The sequence below is a fragment of the Pelophylax lessonae genome (genome assembly GCF_965119305.1).
Source record: "Pelophylax lessonae genome assembly, chromosome: 11".
Lineage (NCBI taxonomy): Eukaryota > Metazoa > Chordata > Amphibia > Anura > Ranidae > Pelophylax > Pelophylax lessonae.
The window spans coordinates 93823122-93850403 of record NC_138778.1 but is presented as its reverse complement, the minus strand read 5'-3'; positions in this window follow the sequence as shown (position 1 = coordinate 93850403).

Below are 27282 nucleotides of genomic sequence, written 5' to 3'. Positions count from 1 at the left end.
CGAGGCTTGTATACCAATGCCAGAAGCCTGGCCAACAAGATGGGAGAGCTGGAGCTGCTGATGTTTGAGGAGGACTTAGATTTTGTGGGGATAACTGAGACTTGGTTTGACAGCTCTCATGACTGCATGGCGACCATTCAGGGGTATTCCCTTTATCGCAGAGATAGAGAGGGTAAAAGAGGGGGAGGGGTATGTTTGTATATTAACCGTTTGCCGACCGCCGCACGACTATATACTGCGGCGGTCAGCCCCGGCCAGGCAGAGTGACGTATCGGTACGTCACTCGCCTGTCACTGACTTGCGAGCCTATCGCGGGCGGGCGCGCGCCCGCCGAGGCGCGCGCCCGCCGCGGCTCGTTCACAGGCAAGTCAGTGCGTGTGACCGGCGGACTCGATGTCCGCCAGTCACACTGCGATCGCTCCTGTGAAGGGAGAAAGACAGAGCAGCTTGTGTAAACAAGCTGCCTGTCAGTTCTCCCTGTGTAAAAGTGAAGATCTGTCCGTTCTACTATGTAGAACGGTTGATCTTTGCTTTTACACCAATAGGAATGTCCCTACACAGTTAGAATCACGCCCCTAGGACACACTTAACCCCTCCCTGTCCAATAAAGTTAACCCCTTCCCTGCCAGTGTCATTTTTGCAGTAACAGTGCATATGTATAGCACTGATTACTGCAGTAATGTCACTGGTACCCCCAAAAGTGTCAAAAATGTCAGTCAAGGGTCCGATCTGTCCGCCGCAATGTCGCAGTACCGAAAAAAAAATCGCAGATCGCCGCCATTACGCGTTAAAAAAAAAAACACCAAAAATGACAAAAATCTTTCTCTTTGTTAGTAAACGCGATAACTTTTGCGCAAACCAATCAAAATACGCTTTTTGCGATTTTTTTTTACCAAACATAGGTAGCATAAAACAAATTGGCCGAAAAATGTTAAAAAATTTTGATTTTTACTTTTTTTTTTGGGGAATTTCATATAAAAAAATGTGAAAAATATTGTTATTTTTGCAAAATTTACGCTCTTTTTTTGTTTATAGCGCGTGATCAAAAAATCGCACAGGTGATCAAATACCACCAAAAGAAAGCTCTGTTTGTGGGAAAAAAAAGACGTCAAATTCGTTTAGGTACAGCGTCGCATGACCGCGCAATTGTCCGTTAAAGTCACGCAGTAAAAAATCGCAAAAAAACCCCTGGTCCTTTAGCAGCCAAATCCTCCGGGGCTTAAGTGGTTAAGAACAGTATACAGGTAAATATGAGGGATGATATTAATAATGGAGCTATGGACGAGGCAGAATCCCTATGGGTAGAGCTTCAAAGGAAAGGCACGGTGGGGAAGGTAATATTGGGCGTATGCTATAGGCCCCCCAACCAGAGGGAGGAGGGTGAGGCGGACCTCATGTTACAGATAGGATTGGCAGCAAGGATGGGAAATGGCATTATAATGGGGGACTTTAATTATCCTGATATAGACTGGGCAGAAGGAACCGCGCATTCAGCCAAGGCTCGGCAGTTCCTAAATGTTTTGCAGGACAATTTCATGGGTCAGATGGTGAATGCACCGACAAGAAACAATGCGGTACTTGACCTACTGATTACCAACAATACAGACCTGCTCACGGATATAGAAATACGGGACAACTTAGGGAACAGTGACCATAGGTCAATTGGTTTCAGTATTAATTACAGTAATAGGAAACACAAGGGTAATATAAGGACACTGAATTTCAAAAGAGCCAATTTCCCTAAACTGCGCTCGCTGCTAGAAAATATCAAATGTAGTGTTGAGCGAACACGGACTGTATTATTCGTGTTCGTACCGAATAATTGGATTTTTTTTACCCGAACACGGACACGGACACTTTACTGTATGTTCGGGTACAAATCCGTGTTCGGTCGTTTTATTTCCGGGTTTTGCATGCTTTGGCGCTCTTTTCATGGCGGGCTTTCAACAGCCAATCAACAATCGTTTAACTGGTGTGCCTTAAGCCATCCCAGCCATGCCTGCAAATGTCTTAGTAGCTGTGATTGGCCGTCTGAAGCATGTGACCAAGTCTTTATAAGTTCGAGGCAGCCGCCGCAGCAGCGTCATTCTGCTGCTTAGCTAAGGGACAGAGCACACATCAATGTGCTGGCTGCTGATTAGGGAAAGATAGGCAGGAAAAAACCATTTGTGTCCGGATAGAATTGAGGGACAGGTCGGAGTGTTTAGGCAGGGCGAGTTGTAGGCATTTTAGGGATAGAGTCTGCTGAATTATAGGGTCAGTGTCTTCTACAAACTACAATCGATATTGCTGTGTGGGGGGTGGGGTGAATCTGCACTCAATCCTGATCTACGATCTCTTCTCAATCCTGTTAGGGACAGAGTCTGCTGAATTTTAGGGAAACTGTGTTCTACAAACTACAATCGATATTGCTGTGTGGTGTGGGATTGGAGATAGGCAGGTGTCAGTGATCCACATCCATTTTTCTGTGTGTGAGCTGCAGTGAACACAATCTTTTTGGGCTGCAGTGAACACAATCCTTTTTGGTGTGCAGTGAACACAATCTTTGTGGGGTGCAGTGAACAAAATCCTTTGTGGGGTGCAGTGAACACAATCTTTTTGGGGTGCAGTGAACAAAATCCTTTTTGGGGTGCAGTGAACAACATCCTTTTTGGGGTGCAGTGAACACAATCTTTTTGGGGTGCAGTGAACAAAATCCTTTGTGGGGTGCAGTGAACACAATCTTTTTGGGGTGCAGTGAACACAATCTTTTTGGGGTGGAGTGAACAACATCCTTTTTGGGGTGCAGTGAACAAAATCATTTTTGGGGTGCAGTGAACACAATCTTTTTGGGGTGCAGTGAACACAATCTTTGTGGGGTGCAGTGAACACAATCTTTTTGGGGTGGAGTGAACAACATCCTTTTTGGGGTGCAGTGAACAACATCCTTTTTGGGGTGCAGTGAACACAATCTTTTTGGGGTGCAGTGAACACAATCTTTGTGGGGTGCAGTGAACACAATCTTTGGGGGGTACAGTGAACACAATCTTTTTGGGGTGCAGTGAACACAATCTTTGTGGGGTGCAGTGAACACAATCTTTTTGGGGTGGAGTGAACAAAATCATTTTTGGGGTGCAGTGAACAACATCCTTTTTGGGGTGCAGTGATCAAAATCCTTTTTGGGGTGCAGTGAACACAATCTTTTTGGGGTGCAGTGAACAAAATCCTTTGTGGGGTGCAGTGAACAGAATCTTTGTGGGGTGCAGTGAACACAATCTTTGGGGGGGTACAGTGAACACAATCTTTTTGGGGTGCAGTGAACACAATCTTTGTGGGGTACAGTGAACAGAATCTTTGTGGGGTGCAGTGAACACAATCTTTGGGGGGTACAGTGAACACAATCTTTTTGGGGTGCAGTGAACACAATCTTTGGGGGGTACAGTGAACACAATCTTTTTGGGGTGCAGTGAACACAATCTTTGTGGGGTGCAGTGAACACAATCTTTGGGGGGGTACAGTGAACACAATCTTTTTGGGGTGCAGTGAACAACATCCTTTTAGGGTGCAGTGAACACAATCTTTGTGGGGTGCAGTGAACAACATCCTTTTAGGGTGCAGTGAACACAATCTTTGTGGGGTACAGTGAACAGAATCTTTGTGGGGTGCAGTGAACACAATCTTTGGGGGGTACAGTGAACACAATCTTTGTGAGGTGCAGTGAACACAATCTTTGTGGGGTGCAGTGAACACAATCATTGTGGGGTGCAGTGAACTCAATCTTTGTGGGGTACAGTGAACACAATCTCATACTTCTGAAGATTTGAGGGTGCTGCCTGTTCCATACTCCCCCTACTCCTCATCTAGCCTTTTAGGGGTACAAACAATAGTAATTGGGGCCTAGTGTGGTTGTGTACGTGTGATATACATACACTTTTTTTGGATCATATTTTCTATTCCGCTATTTAATCAAAAACCTTTGGGGATCAGTTAAATTGGGGGATAGTCTGTGTTGGTACGTGTGAGAGAGATCCACCTTTCCAAGTTGTTGGGGTTCATCTCATACTTCTGAAGGTTTGAGGGTGCTGCCTGTTCCATACTCCCCCTACTCCTAGCCTTTTAGGGGTACAAACAATAGTAATTGGGGCCTAGTGTGGTTGTGTACGTGTGATATACATACACTTTTTTTGGATCATATTTTCTATTCCGCTATTTAATCAAAAACCTTTGGGGATCAGTTAAATTGGGGGATAGTCTGTGTTGGTACGTGTGAGAGAGATCCACCTTTCCAAGTTGTTGGGGTTCATCTCATACTTCTGAAGGTTTGAGGGTGCTGCCTGTTCCATACTCCCCCTACTCCTAGCCTTTTAGGGGTACAAACAATAGTAATTGGGGCCTAGTGTGGTTGTGTACGTGTGATATACATACACTTTTTTTGGATCATATTTTCTATTCCGCTATTTAATCAAAAACCTTTGGGGATCAGTTAAATTGGGGGATAGTCTGTGTTGGTACGTGTGAGAGAGATCCACCTTTCCAAGTTGTTGGGGTTCATCTCATACTTCTGAAGGTTTGAGGGTGCTGCCTGTTCCATACTCCCCCTACTCCTCATCTAGCCTTTTAGGGGTACAAACAATAGTAATTGGGGCCCAGTGTGGTTGTGTACGTGTGATATACATACACTTTTTTTGGATCATATTTTCTATTCCGCTATTTAATCAAAAACCTTTGGGGATCAGTTAAATTGGGGGATAGTCTGTGTTGGTACGTGTGAGAGAGATCCACCTTTCCAAGTTGTTGGGGTTCATCTCATACTTCTGAAGGTTTGAGGGTGCTGCCTGTTCCATACCCCCCCTACTCCTCATCTAGCCTTTTAGGGGTACAAACAATAGTAATTGGGGCCTAGTGTGGTTGTGTACGTGTGATATACATACACTTTTTTTGGATCATATTTTCTATTCCGCTATTTAATCAAAAACCTTTGGGGATCAGTTAAATTGGGGGATAGTCTGTGTTGGTACGTGTGAGAGAGATCCACCTTTCCAAGTTGTTGGGGTTCATCTCATACTTCTGAAGGTTTGAGGGTGCTGCCTGTTCCATACCCCCCCTACTCCTCATCTAGCCTTTTAGGGGTACAAACAATAGTAATTGGGGCCTAGTGTGGTTGTGTACGTGTGATATACATACACTTTTTTTGGATCATATTTTCTATTCCGCTATTTAATCAAAAACCTTTGGGGATCAGTTAAATTGGGGGATAGTCTGTGTTGGTACGTGTGAGAGAGATCCACCTTTCCAAGTTGTTGGGGTTCATCTCATACTTCTGAAGGTTTGAGGGTGCTGCCTGTTCCATACTCCCCCTACTCCTCATCTAGCCTTTTAGGGGTACAAACAATAGTAATTGGGGCCCAGTGTGGTTGTGTACGTGTGATATACATACACTTTTTTTGGATCATATTTTCTATTCCGCTATTTAATCAAAAACCTTTGGGGATCAGTTAAATTGGGGGATAGTCTGTGTTGGTACGTGTGAGAGAGATCCACCTTTCCAAGTTGTTGGGGTTCATCTCATACTTCTGAAGGTTTGAGGGTGCTGCCTGTTCCATACCCCCCCTACTCCTCATCTAGCCTTTTAGGGGTACAAACAATAGTAATTGGGGCCTAGTGTGGTTGTGTACGTGTGATATACATACACTTTTTTTGGATCATATTTTCTATTCCGCTATTTAATCAAAAACCTTTGGGGATCAGTTAAATTGGGGGATAGTCTGTGTTGGTACGTGTGAGAGAGATCCACCTTTCCAAGTTGTTGGGGTTCATCTCATACTTCTGAAGGTTTGAGGGTGCTGCCTGTTCCATACCCCCCCTACTCCTCATCTAGCCTTTTAGGGGTACAAACAATAGTAATTGGGGCCTAGTGTGGTTGTGTACGTGTGATATACATACACTTTTTTTGGATCATATTTTCTATTCCGCTATTTAATCAAAAACCTTTGGGGATCAGTTAAATTGGGGGATAGTCTGTGTTGGTACGTGTGAGAGAGATCCACCTTTCCAAGTTGTTGGGGTTCATCTCATACTTCTGAAGGTTTGAGGGTGCTGCCTGTTCCATACTCCCCCTACTCCTCATCTAGCCTTTTAGGGGTACAAACAATAGTAATTGGGGCCCAGTGTGGTTGTGTACGTGTGATATACATACACTTTTTTTGGATCATATTTTCTATTCCGCTATTTAATCAAAAACCTTTGGGGATCAGTTAAATTGGGGGATAGTCTGTGTTGGTACGTGTGAGAGAGATCCACCTTTCCAAGTTGTTGGGGTTCATCTCATACTTCTGAAGGTTTGAGGGTGCTGCCTGTTCCATACCCCCCCTACTCCTCATCTAGCCTTTTAGGGGTACAAACAATAGTAATTGGGGCCTAGTGTGGTTGTGTACATGTGATATACATACACTTTTTTTGGATCATATTTTCTATTCCGCTATTTAATCAAAAACCTTTGGGGATCAGTTAAATTGGGGGATAGTCTGTGTTGGTACGTGTGAGAGAGATCCACCTTTCCAAGTTGTTGGGGTTCATCTCATACTTCTGAAGGTTTGAGGGTGCTGCCTGTTCCATACCCCCCCTACTCCTCATCTAGCCTTTTAGGGGTACAAACAATAGTAATTGGGGCCTAGTGTGGTTGTGTACGTGTGATATACATACACTTTTTTTGGATCATATTTTCTATTCCGCTATTTAATCAAAAACCTTTGGGGATCAGTTAAATTGGGGGATAGTCTGTGTTGGTACGTGTGAGAGAGATCCACCTTTCCAAGTTGTTGGGGTTCATCTCATACTTCTGAAGGTTTGAGGGTGCTGCCTGTTCCATACTCCCCCTACTCCTAGCCTTTTAGGGGTACAAACAATAGTAATTGGGGCCTAGTGTGGTTGTGTACGTGTGATATACATACACTTTTTTTGGATCATATTTTCTATTCCGCTATTTAATCAAAAACCTTTGGGGATCAGTTAAATTGGGGGATAGTCTGTGTTGGTACGTGTGAGAGAGATCCACCTTTCCAAGTTGTTGGGGTTCATCTCATACTTCTGAAGGTTTGAGGGTGCTGCCTGTTCCATACTCCCCCTACTCCTCATCTAGCCTTTTAGGGGTACAAACAATAGTAATTGGGGCCCAGTGTGGTTGTGTACGTGTGATATACATACACTTTTTTTGGATCATATTTTCTATTCCGCTATTTAATCAAAAACCTTTGGGGATCAGTTAAATTGGGGGATAGTCTGTGTTGGTACGTGTGAGAGAGATCCACCTTTCCAAGTTTTTGGGGTTCATCTCATACTACTGAAGATTTGAGGGTGCTGCCTGTTCCATACTCCTCCTCCTACTGCTCAACCATCCTTTTAGGGGTACAAACAATAGTAATTGGGGCCTAGTGTGGTTGTGTACGTGCGAGATACATACACTTTTTTTGATCATATTTCCTTTTCCGCTATTCAATAAAAACCTTTGAGGATCAATTGAATTGCGGGATAGTCTGTGTCGGTACGTGTGAGATCCACCTTTCCAAGTTTTTGGGGTTCATCTCATACTTCTGAAGATTTGAGGGTGCTGCCTGTTCCATACTCCTCCTCCTACTCCTCATCCATCCTTTTAGGGGTACAAACAATAGTAATTGGGGCCTAGTGTGGTTGTGTACGTGCGAGATACATACACTTTTTTTGATCATATTTCCTATTCCGCTATTCAATAAAAACCTTTGAGGATCAATTGAATTGCGGGATAGTCTGTGTCGGTACGTGTGAGATCCACCTTTCCAAGTTTTTGGGGTTCATCTCATACTTCTGAAGATTTGAGGGTGCTGCCTGTTCCATACTCCTCCTCCTACTCCTCATCCATCCTTTTAGGGGTACAAACAATAGTAATTGGGGCCTAGTGTGGTTGTGTACGTGCGAGATACATACACTTTTTTTGATCATATTTCCTATTCCGCTATTCAATAAAAACCTTTGAGGATCAATTGAATTGCGGGATAGTCTGTGTCGGTACGTGTGAGATCCACCTTTCCAAGTTTTTGGGGTTCATCTCATACTTCTGAAGATTTGAGGGTGCTGCCTGTTCCATACTCCTCCTCCTACTCCTCATCCATCCTTTTAGGGGTACAAACAATAGTAATTGGGGCCTAGTGTGGTTGTGTACGTGCGAGATACATACACTTTTTTTGATCATATTTCCTATTCCGCTATTCAATAAAAACCTTTGAGGATCAATTGAATTGCGGGATAGTCTGTGTCGGTACGTGTGAGATCCACCTTTCCAAGTTTTTGGGGTTCATCTCATACTTCTGAAGATTTGAGGGTGCTGCCTGTTCCATACTCCTCCTACTCCTCATCCATCCTTTTAGGGGTACAAACAATAGTAATTGGGGCCTAGTGTGGTTGTGTACGTGCGAGATACATACACTTTTTTTGATCATATTTCCTATTCCGCTATTCAATAAAAACCTTTGAGGATCAATTGAATTGCGGGATAGTCTGTGTCGGTACGTGTGAGATCCACCTTTCCAAGTTTTTGGGGTTCATCTCATACTTCTGAAGATTTGAGGGTGCTGTCTGTTCCATACTCCTCCTACTCCTCATCCATCCTTTTAGGGGTAGAAACAATAGTAATTGGGGCCTAGTGTGGTTTTGTACGTGCGAGATACATACACTTTTTTGGATCATATTTCCTATTCCGCTATTCAATAAAAACCTTTCTAGGGCAAGATCTTAAATTACAGAAATATGAGGAGACCGTCAAATAAGGGCCGTGGCCTGGGTCGTGGTGCTGCTGGTAGAGCTCCTGTTGCAAGGAGAGGACGTGGTCGATCTGTGCCAGCTACACGCACAAGTGAAACACCTTCCTCAAGTGTGAGTAGGCGACAGAACCTGCATCAGTATTTGGTAGGGCATCAAACGCCCCTAGAAGTGATGAGGCCAGAACAAGTTGAGGCGATAGTAGATTGGTTTGCTGCTGACAGTGCCTCCAGTTCCTTCACATTGTCTCCCACCCAGTCTACTGCAGAAAGGTCAGAGTTGGCACCTGCAGCCAATGTCCAACCGTCTTTCACCTCACCCCCTTGCAAATCAGGCCAGCAGTCTGAGCCCCAAGCCATACAGCAGTCTCTTATTCTTTTTGAGGACTCTGTCAGCAGGGTTTCCCAGGGCCATCCACCTAGCCCTGCCCCAGAAGTGGAAGAGATTGAGTGCAGCGATGCCCAACCACTTATTTCTCAAGATGAGTACATGCAAGGATCATCGCAGCACGTCTCCGATGATGACGAAACGCAGGTGCCAACTGCTGCGGCGTTCAGCATTGTGGAGACCGACAAGGAGGGCAGGGGTGAAGACTGGGTGGAAGATGATGTGGAGGACGATGAGGTCCTCGACCCCACATGGAATGAACGTCATGCAGGTGACCTGAGTAGTTTGGAGGAAGAGGCGGTGGTCGCACAGAGCCACCAGCACAGCAGAAGAGGGAGCAGGGTGCAGAAGCGGAGCGGCCGTGCCCTAGACACTACGCCCGCTACTGCCCAACGCAGCAAGGGAACGAGCGCACCAAAGTCAGCTCAAAGGAGTTCTCTAGCGTGGAAGTTCTTTAGAAAATGTGCTGATGACAGAACACGAGTGGTTTGCACCCTGTGCAATCAGAGCTTGAAGCGAGGCATAAACCTTCTCAACCTGAGCACAACCTGCATGATCAGGCATCTAAGTGCAAAGCACGAGCTGCAGTGGAGTACACACCTTCAAAACCAAGAAACGTCTCTGGCTCATCCTGCTTCCTCTTCTGCTGCAGTCTCGGCCGCTCCAGCCACATCTGTAGTGATACCGGCACCTGCCACCCCGCAAACAGACGATCTGTCAGCAACACCACCACCTGGGTCACCAACAACCATCTCCACAATGTCCCGTGGAAGCGTTCAGCTTTCCATCTCCCAAACACTTGAGAGGAAGAGGAAGTACCCCCCTACCCACCCGCGATCCCTGGCCCTGAATGCCAGCATTTCAAAATTATTGGCCTTTGAAATGCTGTCATTCCGTCTGGTGGAGACGCACAGTTTTAAAAACCTTATGTCGGTGGCTGTCCCACAGTAAGTCGTGCCCAGCCGCCACTACTTTTCCAGGCAAGCCATCCCTTCCCTGCACAACCAAGTGGGGGAAAATATCAGGTGTGCACTGCGCAACGCCATCTGTGCCAAGGTCCACCTAACTACGGATACGTGGACCAGTAAGCACGGTCAGGGGCGTTATATCTCCCTAACGGCACACTGGGTAAATGCAGTGGCGGATGGGCCTGAGGCGGATAGCAATTTGGCGCATGTCCTTCCACCACCGAGGATTGCAGGGCGCTTCAGTTTGCCTCCTGTTCCTAACTCCTCCTACTCCGCTTCCTCATCCTCTACCGCCTCCTCATCCGGACAGCGTAACACCTTCACCACCAACTTCAGCACGGCCAGGGGTAAACGACAGCAGGCAGTTTTACAACTTGCCTGTTTGGGGGACAAACCACACACCGCGCAGGAGTTGTGGAGGAGCATGGAACAGCAGACAAATGAGTGGTTGCTGCCAGCGAGCCTCAAGCCCGGCCTGGTGGTGTGCGATAACGGGCGAAATCTCATAGCAGCTCTGGGCCTAGCCGGTTTGACGCACATCCCTTGCCTGGCGCATGTGCTGAATTTGGTGGTGCAGAGGTTCCTTAAAAACTACCCCGATATGTCAGAGCTGCTGCAGAAAGTGCGGGCCGTTTGTGCGCACTTTCGGCGTTCTCACCCTGCTGCTGCTCGCCTGGCAGCGCTGCAGCGTAACTTCGGCCTTCCCGCTCACCGCCTCATATGTGACGTGCCCACAAGGTGGAACTCCACCTTGCACATGCTGGAAAGACTGTGCGAGCAGCAGCAGGCCATAGTGGAGTTTCAGCTGCAGCACGCACGTGTGAGTCGCTCTGCGGAACAGCACCACTTCACCACCAATAACTGGGCCTCCATGCGAGACCTGTGTGCCTTGTTGCGCTGTTTTGAGTACTCCACCAACATGGCCAGTGGCAATGACGCCGTTCTCAGCTTAACTATCCCACTTCTATGCCTCCTTGAAAAAACAATTCGGGCGATGATGGAAGAGGATGTGGCACAGGATGAGGAGGAGGAGGAGGATGAAGAGGTAACATTTCCAAGGCTTTCAGGGCAGTCATTCGCAAGGGGCTCCGAGGGTGGGTTCCTGCACACGCAAACGCCAGGGACGCAATTGTCCAGCAGGGGCACAGTTCTGGAGGATGAGGAGGATGAGGAGGAGGAGGAGCTGGAGGAGGAGATGGAACCATGTTCACAGCAGGGTGGCACCCAGGCCAGCTCATGGCCATCACTGGTGCGTGGCTGGGGGGTTACAGAGGACACGGACGATACACCTCCCACAGAGGACAGCCTTTCGTTGCCTCTGGGCAGCCTGGCACACATGAGCGATTACATGCTGCAGTGTCTCCACAACGACCGCCGAGTTGCCCACATTCTAACTTGTGCTGATTACTGGGTGGCCACGCTGCTGGATCCCCGTTACAAGGACAACGTACCGTCCTTAATTCACTCACTGGAGCGCGATCGCAAGATGCGCGAGTACAAGCGCACGCTGGTAGACGCCATGCTGCTGGCATTCCCATCTGACAGCGGGGCCACAGTGGAAGCACAAGGCAGAGGAGGAGGAGGAGGAGGTCGCCAACGCAACCAGGGCACCGCCAGCACCTCAGAAGGCAGGGTTAGCATGGCCGAAATGTGGAAAAGCTTTGTCAGCACGCCACAACAAACAGCAGCACCAGCAGCTCAGATGGAACGTCTTAGCAGGAGGCAGCATTTTACCAACATGGTGGAGCAGTATGTGTGCACACGCCTACATGTAGTGAATGACGGGTCTGCCCCCTTCAACTTCTGGGTCTCCAAATTGGGCACATGGCCTGAGCTTGCCCTTTACGCCTTGGAGGTGCTGGCGTGCCCTGCAGCCAGTGAATTATCTGAACGGGTATTTAGCACGGCTGGGGGCGTTATAACAGACAAGCGCAGCCGCCTGTCCAGAGACAATGTGGACAAGCTCACGTTCATTAAAATGAACCAGGCATGGATCCCACGGGACTTTTCCGTACCTTATGCAGAATAGCAATGGATACCGACCTTACCCACCCATTGTTCCATTTTTGCTCTTTCTCACTCTTTTGGGGTGTACCCTCATTTAAAATTTTTGAAAAGAAGCAGTGTTGGCTACCTCGTCCTCCTCCTCAGGGCCAGATTAATGTAGGGGCTATTGGAGCTGCAGCTCCAGGCCCCTACCTTTTATATAGGCCCCGGGTTGGCCATATTCACTGTTACCGCTCTTCTGTCACTTGTAAACACAGAAGTCTGGCTTCTATGCTCGCTTCCCCAGGCAGCACCCTCAGAACCTCCCCACACAGCGTGAAGGCCGGACAAGGAGGGACAGTTGGCGATGCATGGATGTGTTTATGGGCTTCAGAGACAGCATCCCATGTTGAATTAGGCATGCATGGCTGCACCCTTCCTCCTCTGGGTGCATGGCAAGGCACGGCCCTTAAGGCCCTTCAAAATCCTCAGCACCAAGCCCATGATGCTGTTAATCCGGCCCTGGTCCTCCTCCACCGCCGCTTCCACCTACACCGCCCATAGGTGTGCGCAGCCTATTGCATTAAGGTGTGCACCCCAAAGTTGAAATACACATGCATGTGTTTGCCAGCAGGGAGAGTAATGTATCGGGGCCATGTACCTGTAGGCAAGGAGAAATAGAGCAGAGCAGGTCCCAGGGAGATCTTTCCCATCTCCTCACTGGCAATGCTATGTGCCCTAGGTGATTAGGGTGTGCCCAGGCACACCCAGCACACCCTGTGCGCACGCCTATGTCACCGCCACATCCACCACCACCTCAACCTCCCTCCTACTCCATATGGGCCTCGTCCTTCAGAGATGAAGAAGAACATTGTTTTATTTTTCTGTTTTTTTTTGTTGTTTTAAGTTATTTCCCTATCCACATTTGTTTGCAGAGCACTTGCCATGCTCTTAATTACGTTTTGCTGCCATTTGCAGCACTCTAGCCCTTTCCTTTGGTGTTTTAGAGCCATTTTAGTGCCTTAAAGTTCGGGTCCCCATTGACTTCAATGGGGTTCGGTGTCCGGGAAAAGTTCGGTAAAAGTCCGGGACACGGACCCGGACTTTTTTTTAAAGTTCGGCCGAACCCGTCGAACACGGACATCTAGGTGTCCGCTCAACCCTAATCAAATGGGATAGAACCCTGGGAACAAAGAACACGGAGGAAAAATGGGAGTGCTTCAAGAGCATACTTAACAAGGGGGTGGGCCAGTGCATTCCACAGGGAAATAAATTTAAAAGAGCAAAACTAAACCCTGGGTGGCTAAACTCCAACATAAAAATGTATATTAGAGATAAAGAAAAGGCCTTCAAAAAATACAAGACTGAGGGGTCATTGGCAGCATTTAAGCACTACAAAGAGTGTAATAAGAAATGTAAAGACGAAATCAGGGCGGCTAAAATAGAACATGAGAGACATATAGCGGAGGAGAGTAAAAAGAACCCCAAGAAGTTCTTTAAGTATATAAACAGTAAGAAAGCGAGGCCAGAACACATTGGCCCCATAAAAGATGACAAAGGAAATATGGCCACTGAGGACAGAGAAAAGGCGGAAGTGTTAAATAATTTCTTTTCTTCAGTCTTCACAAAGGAATCGGGGGGCTACACGAACCCAGCTTGTAAGGCCGAACTAAATAATACACCTCAGGAAGTGCCGCCATGGCTAACAGAGGATAGACTTAGAGCTAAACTAGAGAAACTTAACATAAATAAATCCCTGGGACCGGATGGCTTGCACCCAAGGGTTCTTAATGAGCTCAGCCAGGTGATTGCCAGACCATTATTCTTGATCTTTAAGGATAGTTTACAGACGGGTATGGTGCCAGCTGATTGGAAAAAAGCCAACGTGGTACCAATATTTAAAAAGGGGCTGAGATATATCCCGGGTAACTATAGGCCGGTCAGCCTAACATCAGTAGTCTGCAAAATTTTGGAGGGGATGATAAGGGACCACATACAAGACTTTAGTAATGAAAACGGTATTAACGGTAATCAGCATGGATTCATGAAAAATCGTTCATGCCAAACCAATCTATTAACCTTCTACGATAAAGTGAGCTGCCACTTAGATAAAGGTAAGCCTGTGGATGTGGTGTATCTGGACTTTGCAAAGGCCTTTGACACCGTTCCCCACAAACGCTTACTGTACAAACTAAGGAAGATAGGTATGGACCATAAGGTGAGTACCTGGATAGAGAACTGGCTCCAGGGGAGAGTACAGAGGGTGGTGATTAATGGGGAGTACTCGGATTGGGTGGGTGTGGAAAGTGGGGTCCCCCAGGGTTCTGTCCTGGGACCAATCCTGTTTAATTTATTCATAAATGATCTAGAGGAGGGGATATCTAGTACAATCTCAGTATTTGCAGATGATACTAAATTAGGCATGCCAATATCTTCTATGCAGGATGTGGAAATCTTGCAAGCAGACCTGAACAAAATAATGGGGTGGGCAACTACATGGCAGATGAGATTTAATGTAGAAAAATGTAAAGTAATGCACTTGGGGGCCAGAAACCAGAAAGCAAGCTACTCACTAGGGGGGGAACCTCTGGGCGAGTCTAGGATGGAAAGGGACCTGGGGGTACTGGTAGACAACAGGCTTGGCAGTGGCATGCAATGCCAAGCCGCCGCAAGCAAAGGCAACAGAATACTGGGTTGTATAAAAAAGGGGATTCACTCCAGAAATAAAGAGATTATTCTTCCACTCTACAAGACTCTGGTCCGGCCACATCTGGAGTATGCTGTCCAGTTCTGGGCACCGGTCCTCAGGAATAGGGATGATCGAACTTTTGAAAAGTTCGGTTCGACCAGAACACCCGAACTTCACGAAAGTTCGGCCCGGATTTCAGAACCCCATTGAAATCAATGGGACCCGAACTTCTGTAATCAAAAAACACCATTTTTAAGCCCTAAAACCCAATAAATGCCCCTAAAAAGTGCCTAGGGTTCTGGGTCATGCCCCATTAACTATTAATCACACAAAAAAAAGTTCTTAAAAATTGTCATTTTTGATAAAAAAGCCAATTATTGAAAAATTAAAAAAAAAAAAAAAGAGATTTTTTTTGATTTTTACTTTGGATTTAGTATCTGTGGGGTCTAAAAGGTGTGCATGTTAAGTTTCAGCTCTGTAGCATGTCCAGAACCATGAAAAAAAAAAAGATAATTTTTCAGTAGAACAGGGATGTGGTTCGGGAGCCTCCTTTAACTTTAACACCTATATGATCTTTTTTTCTGGTTCTGGACATGCTACAGAGCTGAAACTTCACAGGTACACCTTTTAGACCCCCCAGACACAAAATCACACAAAAAAAGTTCTTAAAAATTGTCATTTTTGATAAAAAAGCCAATTATTGAAAAATTAAAAAAAAAAAAAAAAAGAGATTTTTTTGATTTTTACTTTGGATTTAGTATCTGGGGGGTCTAAAAGGTGTGCATGTGAAGTTTCAGCTCTGTAGCATGTCCAGAACCATGAAAAAAAAAAGATAATTTTTCAGTAGAACAGGGATGTGGTTCGGGAGCCTCCTTTAACTTTAACACCTATATGATCTTTTTTTCTGGTTCTGGACATGCTACAGAGCTGAAACTTCACAGGTACACCTTTTAGACCCCCCAGACACAAAATCACACAAAAAAAGTTCTTAAAAATTGTCATTTTTGATAAAAAAGCCAATTATTGAAAAATTAAAAAAAAAAAAAAGAGATTTTTTTGATTTTTACTTTGGATTTAGTATCTGTGGGGTCTAAAAGGTGTGCATGTGAAGTTTCAGCTCTGTAGCATGTCCAGAACCATGAAAAAAAAAAAGATAATTTTTCAGTAGAACAGGGATGTGGTTCGGGAGCCTCCTTTAACTTTAACACCTATATGATCTTTTTTTCTGGTTCTGGACATGCTACAGAGCTGAAACTTCACAGGTACACCTTTTAGACCCCCCAGACACAAAATCACACAAAAAAAGTTCTTAAAAATTGTCATTTTTGATAAAAAAGCCAATTATTGAAAAATTAAAAAAAAAAAAAAAAAGAGATTTTTTTGATTTTTACTTTGGATTTAGTATCTGGGGGGTCTAAAAGGTGTGCATGTGAAGTTTCAGCTCTGTAGCATGTCCAGAACCATGAAAAAAAAAAGATAATTTTTCAGTAGAACAGGGATGTGGTTCGGGAGCCTCCTTTAACTTTAACACCTATATGATCTTTTTTTCTGGTTCTGGACATGCTACAGAGCTGAAACTTCACAGGTACACCTTTTAGACCCCCCAGACACAAAATCACACAAAAAAAGTTCTTAAAAATTGTCATTTTTGATAAAAAAGCCAATTATTGAAAAATTAAAAAAAAAAAAAAGAGATTTTTTTGATTTTTACTTTGGATTTAGTATCTGTGGGGTCTAAAAGGTGTGCATGTGAAGTTTCAGCTCTGTAGCATGTCCAGAACCATGAAAAAAAAAAAGATAATTTTTCAGTAGAACAGGGATGTGGTTCGGGAGCCTCCTTTAACTTTAACACCTATATGATCTTTTTTTCTGGTTCTGGACATGCTACAGAGCTGAAACTTCACAGGTACACCTTTTAGACCCCCCAGACACAAAATCACACAAAAAAAGTTCTTAAAAATTGTCATTTTTGATAAAAAAGCCAATTATTGAAAAATTAAAAAAAAAAAAAAAAAGAGATTTTTTTGATTTTTACTTTGGATTTAGTATCTGGGGGGTCTAAAAGGTGTGCATGTGAAGTTTCAGCTCTGTAGCATGTCCAGAACCATGAAAAAAAAAAGATAATTTTTCAGTAGAACAGGGATGTGGTTCGGGAGCCTCCTTTAACTTTAACACCTATATGATCTTTTTTTCTGGTTCTGGACATGCTACAGAGCTGAAACTTCACAGGTACACCTTTTAGACCCCCCAGACACAAAATCACACAAAAAAAGTTCTTAAAAATTGTCATTTTTGATAAAAAAGCCAATTATTGAAAAATTAAAAAAAAAAAAAAGAGATTTTTTTGATTTTTACTTTGGATTTAGTATCTGTGGGGTCTAAAAGGTGTGCATGTGAAGTTTCAGCTCTGTAGCATGTCCAGAACCATGAAAAAAAAAAAGATAATTTTTCAGTAGAACAGGGATGTGGTTCGGGAGCCTCCTTTAACTTTAACACCTATATGATCTTTTTTTCTGGTTCTGGACATGCTACAGAGCTGAAACTTCACAGGTACACCTTTTAGACCCCCCAGACACAAAATCACACAAAAAAAGTTCTTAAAAATTGTCATTTTTGATAAAAAAGCCAATTATTGAAAAATTAAAAAAAAAAAAAAAAAGAGATTTTTTTGATTTTTACTTTGGATTTAGTATCTGGGGGGTCTAAAAGGTGTGCATGTGAAGTTTCAGCTCTGTAGCATGTCCAGAACCATGAAAAAAAAAAGATAATTTTTCAGTAGAACAGGGATGTGGTTCGGGAGCCTCCTTTAACTTTAACACCTATATGATCTTTTTTTCTGGTTCTGGACATGCTACAGAGCTGAAACTTCACAGGTACACCTTTTAGACCCCCCAGACACAAAATCACACAAAAAAAGTTCTTAAAAATTGTCATTTTTGATAAAAAAGCCAATTATTGAAAAATTAAAAAAAAAAAAAGAGATTTTTTTGATTTTTACTTTGGATTTAGTATCTGTGGGGTCTAAAAGGTGTGCATGTGAAGTTTCAGCTCTGTAGCATGTCCAGAACCATGAAAAAAAAAAAGATAATTTTTCAGTAGAACAGGGATGTGGTTCGGGAGCCTCCTTTAACTTTAACACCTATATGATCTTTTTTTCTGGTTCTGGACATGCTACAGAGCTGAAACTTCACAGGTACACCTTTTAGACCCCCCAGACACAAAATCACACAAAAAAAGTTCTTAAAAATTGTCATTTTTGATAAAAAAGCCAATTATTGAAAAATTAAAAAAAAAAAAAAAAAGAGATTTTTTTGATTTTTACTTTGGATTTAGTATCTGGGGGGTCTAAAAGGTGTGCATGTGAAGTTTCAGCTCTGTAGCATGTCCAGAACCATGAAAAAAAAAAGATAATTTTTCAGTAGAACAGGGATGTGGTTCGGGAGCCTCCTTTAACTTTAACACCTATATGATCTTTTTTTCTGGTTCTGGACATGCTACAGAGCTGAAACTTCACAGGTACACCTTTTAGACCCCCCAGACACAAAATCACACAAAAAAAGTTCTTAAAAATTGTCATTTTTGATAAAAAAGCCAATTATTGAAAAATTAAAAAAAAAAAAAAGAGATTTTTTTGATTTTTACTTTGGATTTAGTATCTGTGGGGTCTAAAAGGTGTGCATGTGAAGTTTCAGCTCTGTAGCATGTCCAGAACCATGAAAAAAAAAAAGATAATTTTTCAGTAGAACAGGGATGTGGTTCGGGAGCCTCCTTTAACTTTAACACCTATATGATCTTTTTTTCTGGTTCTGGACATGCTACAGAGCTGAAACTTCACAGGTACACCTTTTAGACCCCCCAGACACAAAATCACACAAAAAAAGTTCTTAAAAATTGTCATTTTTGATAAAAAAGCCAATTATTGAAAAATTAAAAAAAAAAAAAAAAAGAGATTTTTTTGATTTTTACTTTGGATTTAGTATCTGGGGGGTCTAAAAGGTGTGCATGTGAAGTTTCAGCTCTGTAGCATGTCCAGAACCATGAAAAAAAAAAGATAATTTTTCAGTAGAACAGGGATGTGGTTCGGGAGCCTCCTTTAACTTTAACACCTATATGATCTTTTTTTCTGGTTCTGGACATGCTACAGAGCTGAAACTTCACAGGTACACCTTTTAGACCCCCCAGACACAAAATCACACAAAAAAAGTTCTTAAAAATTGTCATTTTTGATAAAAAAGCCAATTATTGAAAAATTAAAAAAAAAAAAAAGAGATTTTTTTGATTTTTACTTTGGATTTAGTATCTGTGGGGTCTAAAAGGTGTGCATGTGAAGTTTCAGCTCTGTAGCATGTCCAGAACCATGAAAAAAAAAAAGATAATTTTTCAGTAGAACAGGGATGTGGTTCGGGAGCCTCCTTTAACTTTAACACCTATATGATCTTTTTTTCTGGTTCTGGACATGCTACAGAGCTGAAACTTCACAGGTACACCTTTTAGACCCCCCAGACACAAAATCACACAAAAAAAGTTCTTAAAAATTGTCATTTTTGATAAAAAAGCCAATTATTGAAAAATTAAAAAAAAAAAAAAAAAGAGATTTTTTTGATTTTTACTTTGGATTTAGTATCTGGGGGGTCTAAAAGGTGTGCATGTGAAGTTTCAGCTCTGTAGCATGTCCAGAACCATGAAAAAAAAAAGATAATTTTTCAGTAGAACAGGGATGTGGTTCGGGAGCCTCCTTTAACTTTAACACCTATATGATCTTTTTTTCTGGTTCTGGACATGCTACAGAGCTGAAACTTCACAGGTACACCTTTTAGACCCCCCAGACACAAAATCACACAAAAAAAGTTCTTAAAAATTGTCATTTTTGATAAAAAAGCCAATTATTGAAAAATTAAAAAAAAAAAAAAAAAGAGAGATTTTTTGATTTTTACTTTGGATTTAGTATCTGGGGGGTCTAAAAGGTGTGCATGTGAAGTTTCAGCTCTGTAGCATGTCCAGAACCAGAAAAAAAAAGATCGTTTGTATTAGAAAACTTTAAGCACAGGAATATGGCTTCTCTGCTGTAACACCTTGCCGGTTTAATAGCAGGCATTTTTTTGGGTTCTTTGCAGTCAGGAAAAACATCTGAACTTGTGTATAGTAGTACTGTGCACAAGTTCTGATGTTTTGCCTGCCTCCAAAATTCCCCAAAAAATGCCAGCAAAAACACACCTGGGCATTTTTTTTTTGACGCTAGCGTTTTTTTTTGGCATTTTTTGGGGTTCTTTTGAGGCAGGCAAAACATCTGAACATGTGTATAGGGGGGATATATAGACATATATGTCTGAATATATACCCCTAGACATATATAGGTGTGATAGTAGCAGAAATAAATGCTTGCGCTAATGAAATCATTTACAGTAATATATTTCTGCTACTATCACACCTATATATGTCTAGGGGTATATATTCAGACATATATGCCTATATATACACCCTATACACATGTTCAGATGTTTTGCCTGCCTCAAAAGAACCCCAAAAAATGCCAAAAAAAACGCTAGCGTCAAAAAAAAAAATGCCCAGGTGTGTTTTTGCTGGCATTTTTTGGGGATTTTGGAGGCAGGCAAAACATCAGAACTTGTGCACAGTACCACTATACACAAGTTCAGATGTTTTTCCTGACTGCAAAGAACCCAAAAAAATGCCTGCTATTAAACCGGCAAGGTGTTACAGCAGAGAAGCCATATTCCTGTGCTTAAAGTTTTCTAATACAAACGATCTTTTTTTTTCTGGTTCTGGACATGCTACAGACCTGAAACTTCACATGCACACCTTTTAGACCCCCCAGATACTAAATCCAAAGTAAAAATCAAAAAATCTCTTTTTTTTTTTTTTTTTTAATTTTTCAATAATTGGCTTTTTTATCAAAAATGACAATTTTTAAGAACTTTTTTTGTGTGATTTTGTGTCTGGGGGGTCTAAAAGGTGTACCTGTGAAGTTTCAGCTCTGTAGCATGTCCAGAACCCCAAAAAAAGATCATATAAGTGTAAAAGAGGGGTCCCACCATCCCTGCTCTACTGAAAAATTATCTTTTTTTCTGGTTCTGGACATGCTACAGAGCTGAAACTTCACAGGTACACTTTTTAGACCCCCCAGACACTAAATCCAAAAAAAGTCATGCCTGCCTCCAAAAATGCCCGATAAATGCAAGAAAAAGCGCCGTAGAGAAGCCGTATTCCTGTTCTAATAAAAATTATAAGAAAATGCTAATTTTTGGGGGGTTCTGGACATGCTACAGAGCTGAAACTTCACATGTACACTTTTTAGACCCCCCAGATACTAAATCCAAAGTAAAAATCAAAAAATCTCTTTTTTTTTTTTTTTTTTTTTTTTTAATTTTTCAATAATTGGCTTTTTTATCAAAAATGACAATTTTTAAGAGCTTTTTTTGTGTGATTTTGTGTCTGGGGGGTCTAAAAGGTGTACCTGTGAAGTTTCAGCTCTGTAGCATGTCCAGAACCAGAAAAAAAAAGATCGTTTGTATTAGAAAACTTTAAGCACAGGAATATGGCTTCTCTGCTGTAACACCTTGCCGGTTTAATAGCAGGCATTTTTTTGGGTTCTTTGCAGTCAGGAAAAACATCTGAACTTGTGTATAGTGGTACTGTGCACAAGTTCTGATGTTTTGCCTGCCTCCAAAACCCCCCAAAAAATGCCAGCAAAAACACACCTGGGCATTTTTTTTTTAACGCTAGCGTTTTTTTTGGCATTTTTTGGGGTTCTTTTGAGGCAGGCAAAACATCTGAACTTGTGTATAGTGGTACTGTGCACAAGTTCTGATGTTTTGCCTGCCTCCAAAACCCCCCAAAAAATGCCAGCAAAAACACACCTGGGCATTTTTTTTTTTGACACTAGCGTTTTTTTGGCATTTTTTGGGGTTCTTTTGAGGCAGGCAAAACATCTGAACATGTGTATAGGGGGTATATATATAGGCATATATGTCTGAATATATACCCCTAGACATATATAGGTGTGATAGTAGCAGAAATATATTACTGTAAATGATTTCATTAGCGCAAGCATTTATTTCTGCTACTATCACACCTATATATGTCTAGGGGTATATATTCAGACATATATGTCTATATATACCCCCTATACACATATTCAGATGTCATGTCTGACATCAAACATGTCCTCAAAAAAGCACTGGCAGTGGCAGCCCCTGCAGCATTAAAAAATGCTTGCTGGTGAGAAGCCACATTCCTGTTCCGAAGCAGAGAAATGATCATTTCTCTATAGCGGTCACCCTGCTATGGAAGGGTTTTGTCACCCTGCCATAGCAGTCACTGCCAGTTAACCCTACACTACACTACGGTCCCCTGACACTTAACACTTTCCCTACAGAAACTAAATTTTTGAAGCTAACTTAAGTGTAAAGGAGCACTCTAACTACACTAGATATCCCTTTCCTCACACTAAAAATAGCTAAATGACACTTTTAAAGTAAAATTAACAGAACTGCTTCCACTCTCTTCCATGTCCATTATAACAATGCTGGGAATATGGCGGGGGCGATCTTATATACTGGGGGGCGTATTCACTAATGATTGGTCTAGGGACCCCCTAGTCACTCCAATCACATTCCTAGCATTCTTCTGCCCCCTCAATTGGCTTTTGCTAATGGTTCTGGTCCAATCACGGGCTTTTAAAGCCCATTTCCTGAAGCATTGCATTTTGGGCGGTTCTGGTTGCCGAATTCCGAACTTTTTGGGCAAAAAGTTCTAAATTCGGCCGAACCTCGAACACCCAATGTTCGGGCCGAACCGATGGTGGACCCGAACCGTTCGATCATCCCTACTCAGGAAGGATGTGCTGGAACTGGAGAAAGTCCAGAGAAGGGCAACAAAAATAATTAGGGGAATGGAGGACATCAGCTATGAGGAAAGACTACAAGCACTGAACCTATTCTCTCTGGAGAAGAGATGATTGAGGGGGGATATGATATCAATGTACAAATACTGTACTGGCGACCCTAGCATAAGGAACAAACTATTCAGAGAAAGGAGATACAATAAAACACGTGGCCACTCACTAAAACTTGAGGAAAGGCGGTTTAACCTTAAAGTGCGTAAGGGGTTCTTCACTGTAAGAGCGGTAAGGATGTGGAATTCTCTTCCGCAAGCAGTCATATCAGCGGGGAGCATTGATAGTTTCAAAAAACTATTGGATGGACACCTTAAAGACCACAGCATACAGGGGTATACAATGTACGGTTAAAAGCAAACTCACACACACATCATAGGTTGAACTGGATGGACTTGTGTCTTTTTTCGGCCTCACTAACTATGTAACTATGTAACTATGTAACCTGCAGGAATCCTGAGGAAAAGTGAAGATTGAGGACAGTTGAGGTGTGGGTAAACTGCAGTGCATCCATGTGAAAGCAGCTTTGGCCCCCTATCACACAATCAGTCTGATCGGGTCCGTCTGTCTGTTTTTCAGGTGGACCTAATTGGACCCTCCATTCACCTCTATAGAGCGGCAGATGTAAATGGACTTGTGCCTGTTTACACTCGCCTACCTCCAATTCCATCTACTTAAAAAAACAGAAGGGGATCCGTCCCCTTCTGTCTGGGCAGATCAGAAGGCCTATAAAGTAGAGCGGGGTGTGCCTGTGTCTGCTCTACATATGCTGAGTGGACACGGACCTGTCATCTGCCCTGCAGCCGGTTACCAAGTCGCTAAAGCGGCCCTCGCTCCTCAGAAGGTTGGGCACCCCTGCTATAGGGACATGAGTACCAGATGGAGAGGTGCTCTGTAGCAGCCTTCCCCCTTAGTTTCCCCATGGTGTGTGGTGGAGGGAAGTAGTTCCGGATGAAGAGGTGCACTATACTGTAGCGCATCAGGAGACCCACGGAGAAATCGAAAGATCTCCCACAAAGTTGATAAAAGTGTTAAGAATGCCACCACTGACGCGGCTGGCCCTAACACTTTCATCACTGTGGTTGGAAGGTCTCACTATTCTTCCCTACCTCCTCCACGCTGAGAGCATGGCATCGATTCTAGGCTTTATTACTGCGTAAACTGGCACCAATGCTAGGTTTTATTAATGTGTAAACTGGCACCAATAATAGGCATTATTACTGCGTAAATCTGCACCAATACTAGGCTTTATTACTGTGTAAACTGGCAACAATACTAAACTTTATTACTGTGTAAACTGGCACTAATACTAGGGGTTATTACTGCGTAAACTGGCACCAATGCTAGGGACTATTACTGCGTAAATTGGTACCAATACTAGAGGTTATTACTGCATAAACTGGCACCAATACTAGGATGTATTACTGTGTAAGCTGGCACCAATACTAGACTTTATTACTGCGCAAACTGGCACCAATACTTGGGGATATTATTGCGTAAACTGGTACCAATACTAGGGGTTATTACTGCCTAAACTGGCACCAATATCAAGGGTTATTACTGCATAAACTGGCACCAATACTAGGAGCTATTGCTGAATAAACTGGCACAATACTAGGCTTTATTACTGTGTAAACTGGCACCAAAACTAGGCTTTATTACTGCATAAACTGGCACCAATACTAGGGTTATTACTGCGTAAACTGGCACCAATAATAGGGGTTGTTACTAGGGCTGCGGAATATAATCGAAAGATCGTTGCATCGCAATTCGACCCTTCGCGATTCTGCATCGATGCGGGTTGCCGGCATAATCGATTAGGAAATGACGTCATCAGCCGCGGCCTCGCCCTATCGCGCAAGGGAGAAAAAGTCACAAGATCGCAGCTGATTGGTGGATTAGTGCGGGAGCTTAATAAAAAGGCTCCGCCCCTCCTCTTCCGTCTCTTTGACCCGGGCCGAGGCGCAGCAGGAACATCCCCCACGTGTATCGGTGTCCCACCTGCGGCCTTGCAGCCAAGAAGCCAGCCAGCCAGCCAAGCCAGAAGCCAAGCCAGTCCACAGACTCCACACACAGGAGCCCCAAGTGCGTCCCCATCGCAGCCAGCCAGCGCCGCCCGCCTCACCGTAGCCGTCCCAGGCCCAGCTGCCACGCCACTGCCAGTGACGCCAGCCGCCCGCCACTGAGCCCAGAGAGCAGCACAGCACCTGTCCTCCTCTGCAATGCAGTGCACAACAACAACCCACACAGTCACACAGCAGGTATGTAGTCCGTACAAATAATTGTATACTATAATCATTCATGGGGGTCTCGAGTCTGTATCTCTGGGGGATGTCTGTGATGGGGGGGACAGGGGACGGTCGGTCGGGGCCCGGGGGTACTGTTCTGTTGTGGCAGGCTGGCAGCCAGGGGGGCTCTCTCTGAGTGTCAGTGGGGGCCTGGGGGTCTCTGTCAGTGTGAGCTGTGGGGGTCTGGGCAAGGGGGGGACTCACTCAGTGTTTGTCAGTGCTGTGGGGTGGGGAAGGTGTGGGACAGTGGGACATCCAGGTCTCTGTCAGTGTGTCAGGCTGTCAGCTCAGCTGTGGGGGGATGGGGGTCTCTGTCAGTGTCACTGTCACTGTCACAGGCAGGCAGCTGTGGGGTAAGGGGGGGTCTCAGTGGCTCTGGCTCAGTGCATGCAGACAGAGGGAGTCTGACAGACAGACAGACAGACAGTCATATTTTATGAAAGATGTTGCTTGCTTGACTTGTTGCGGCTTAGTTTACAAGTGGTATTTTTTATTTTATTTTTTTAAACACTGACAGAGTTTGGCAACTTACGTCATCCGTCTCCGTCACATACGTGGTAGTATGGTAATGGCAGAAGGAGAAAAAGATCGAGAGATAAAAAATGCACCTAGCGTTTTAAGAGCAAACATCTGGGCACATTTCGGATTTTACGAACACACAGGGAAGCGTGAGTTGGACAAGACACACGCCGTGTGTAAAGCCTGTCACACAAAAATTAAATACCTAGGGAATACTACGAACTTGAGAAACCATGTTAGCCGTTTCACTCTGAGTTAGTAACACCTGTCGCCACCAGCAGTGCCACCACTGCCAAGGAAAGACTGCTAGACCCAGATCAGCCAAGAATTGATGCCATACTGTCAACTTATCTGCCCAACTCAGAAAAAGGGAAGAAACTAACCAAAGCTGTGGCAGCTTTCATCGCCAAGGACCTACAGCCTTACTCAGTTGTGGACAACGCTGGGTTTCGCTACCTTTTGAAGACGCTAGAGCCACGTTATAAGATCCCATCACGCAGTCACTTTACAGAAAACGTTATACCTGCACTCTACCACGACACCAAAGCTCAGGTACTTGCGTCAATGAACCAAGCCAGTCGAGTCGCAATAACGTGTGATTCATGGAGTTCAGTCACAACAGAGTCCTATGTTACAATAACAGCACATTACGTTACTAAGGACTGGCAGGTCTTGTCACATGTGTTGCAAACAAGAGCCATTTATGAGTCTCACACAGGTGCTCATCTGGCAGAGCTACTGTCTCATGTCGTGGAAGAATGGCAGCTGTCTGATAAATCTGTAGTGCTTGTGACCGACATCGCGGCGAACATGATAGTTGCAGCTCAAGTTGGTAAATTTCCTCATGTTAAATGTTTTGCCCATACACTCAATCTTGCATGTCAGCGGGCACTGAAAGGGGCCACGCTCTCCAGGCTTCTCGCCAGAGTGCGACGAATATCCACATTCTTCCATCGCAGCAGTAGAGCAAGCCACTGTCTAAAAGAGAAACAGAAATGTCTGGGCCTGAAGAATCATAAGCTAATAACTGATGTGCCAACAAGATTGAACAGCGCATATGACATGGTCGAGAGGTTCTTAGAACAACAACCTGCAGTTTGTGCCACCTTGCTGTCTTCAGAAGTCAGAAAAGGAGAGTCTGATCTCTGCACTCTCAATGAAACAGATGTGTCAAATGCAGAGGACGCTGTGAGTGCATTAAAACCAATGAAGGATGCAACCTTGCTGATGTCAGAAGAGCGCAACCCAACAGTGTCTCTCATAGCCCCTCTAAATGCACAACTGCTCCAGAGCATGACAGACACCATGGGAGACACACCCATGACCCATGAGATCAAGAATGCCATCAAAACAGATCTCCTGAAGAGGTACAGCAGTGAGGCAGAGAAGAAGATCCTTCATACAGCCTCTGCACTGGATCCTCGCTTTAAAGGACTGCCTTTTATTCTCACAGAGGAGGAGAGATCGGAGATATACAGAGGAGTGACTGAGAAGGCTGCATCTTTGGAGGTAATTAGAATTTCATCATGTTTCCTCCCAGACAGCTAGAAGCTCAGCTACATTGTGTTGTGTAATAACATGCCCTGATTCACTGATGCGGTGTGGTAAGTGGAACTGTATGGTATGGATTACAGTGCAGTTTCCCACACCTCATCAATGAATCACACTCTTAGTCAGTTCAGCTCTTCTTATACTATTATCTTTTGTTCAAACACACAGATTACATCTAATAGAAGGACAAATGTGGATGAAGTGCCTAGGGAA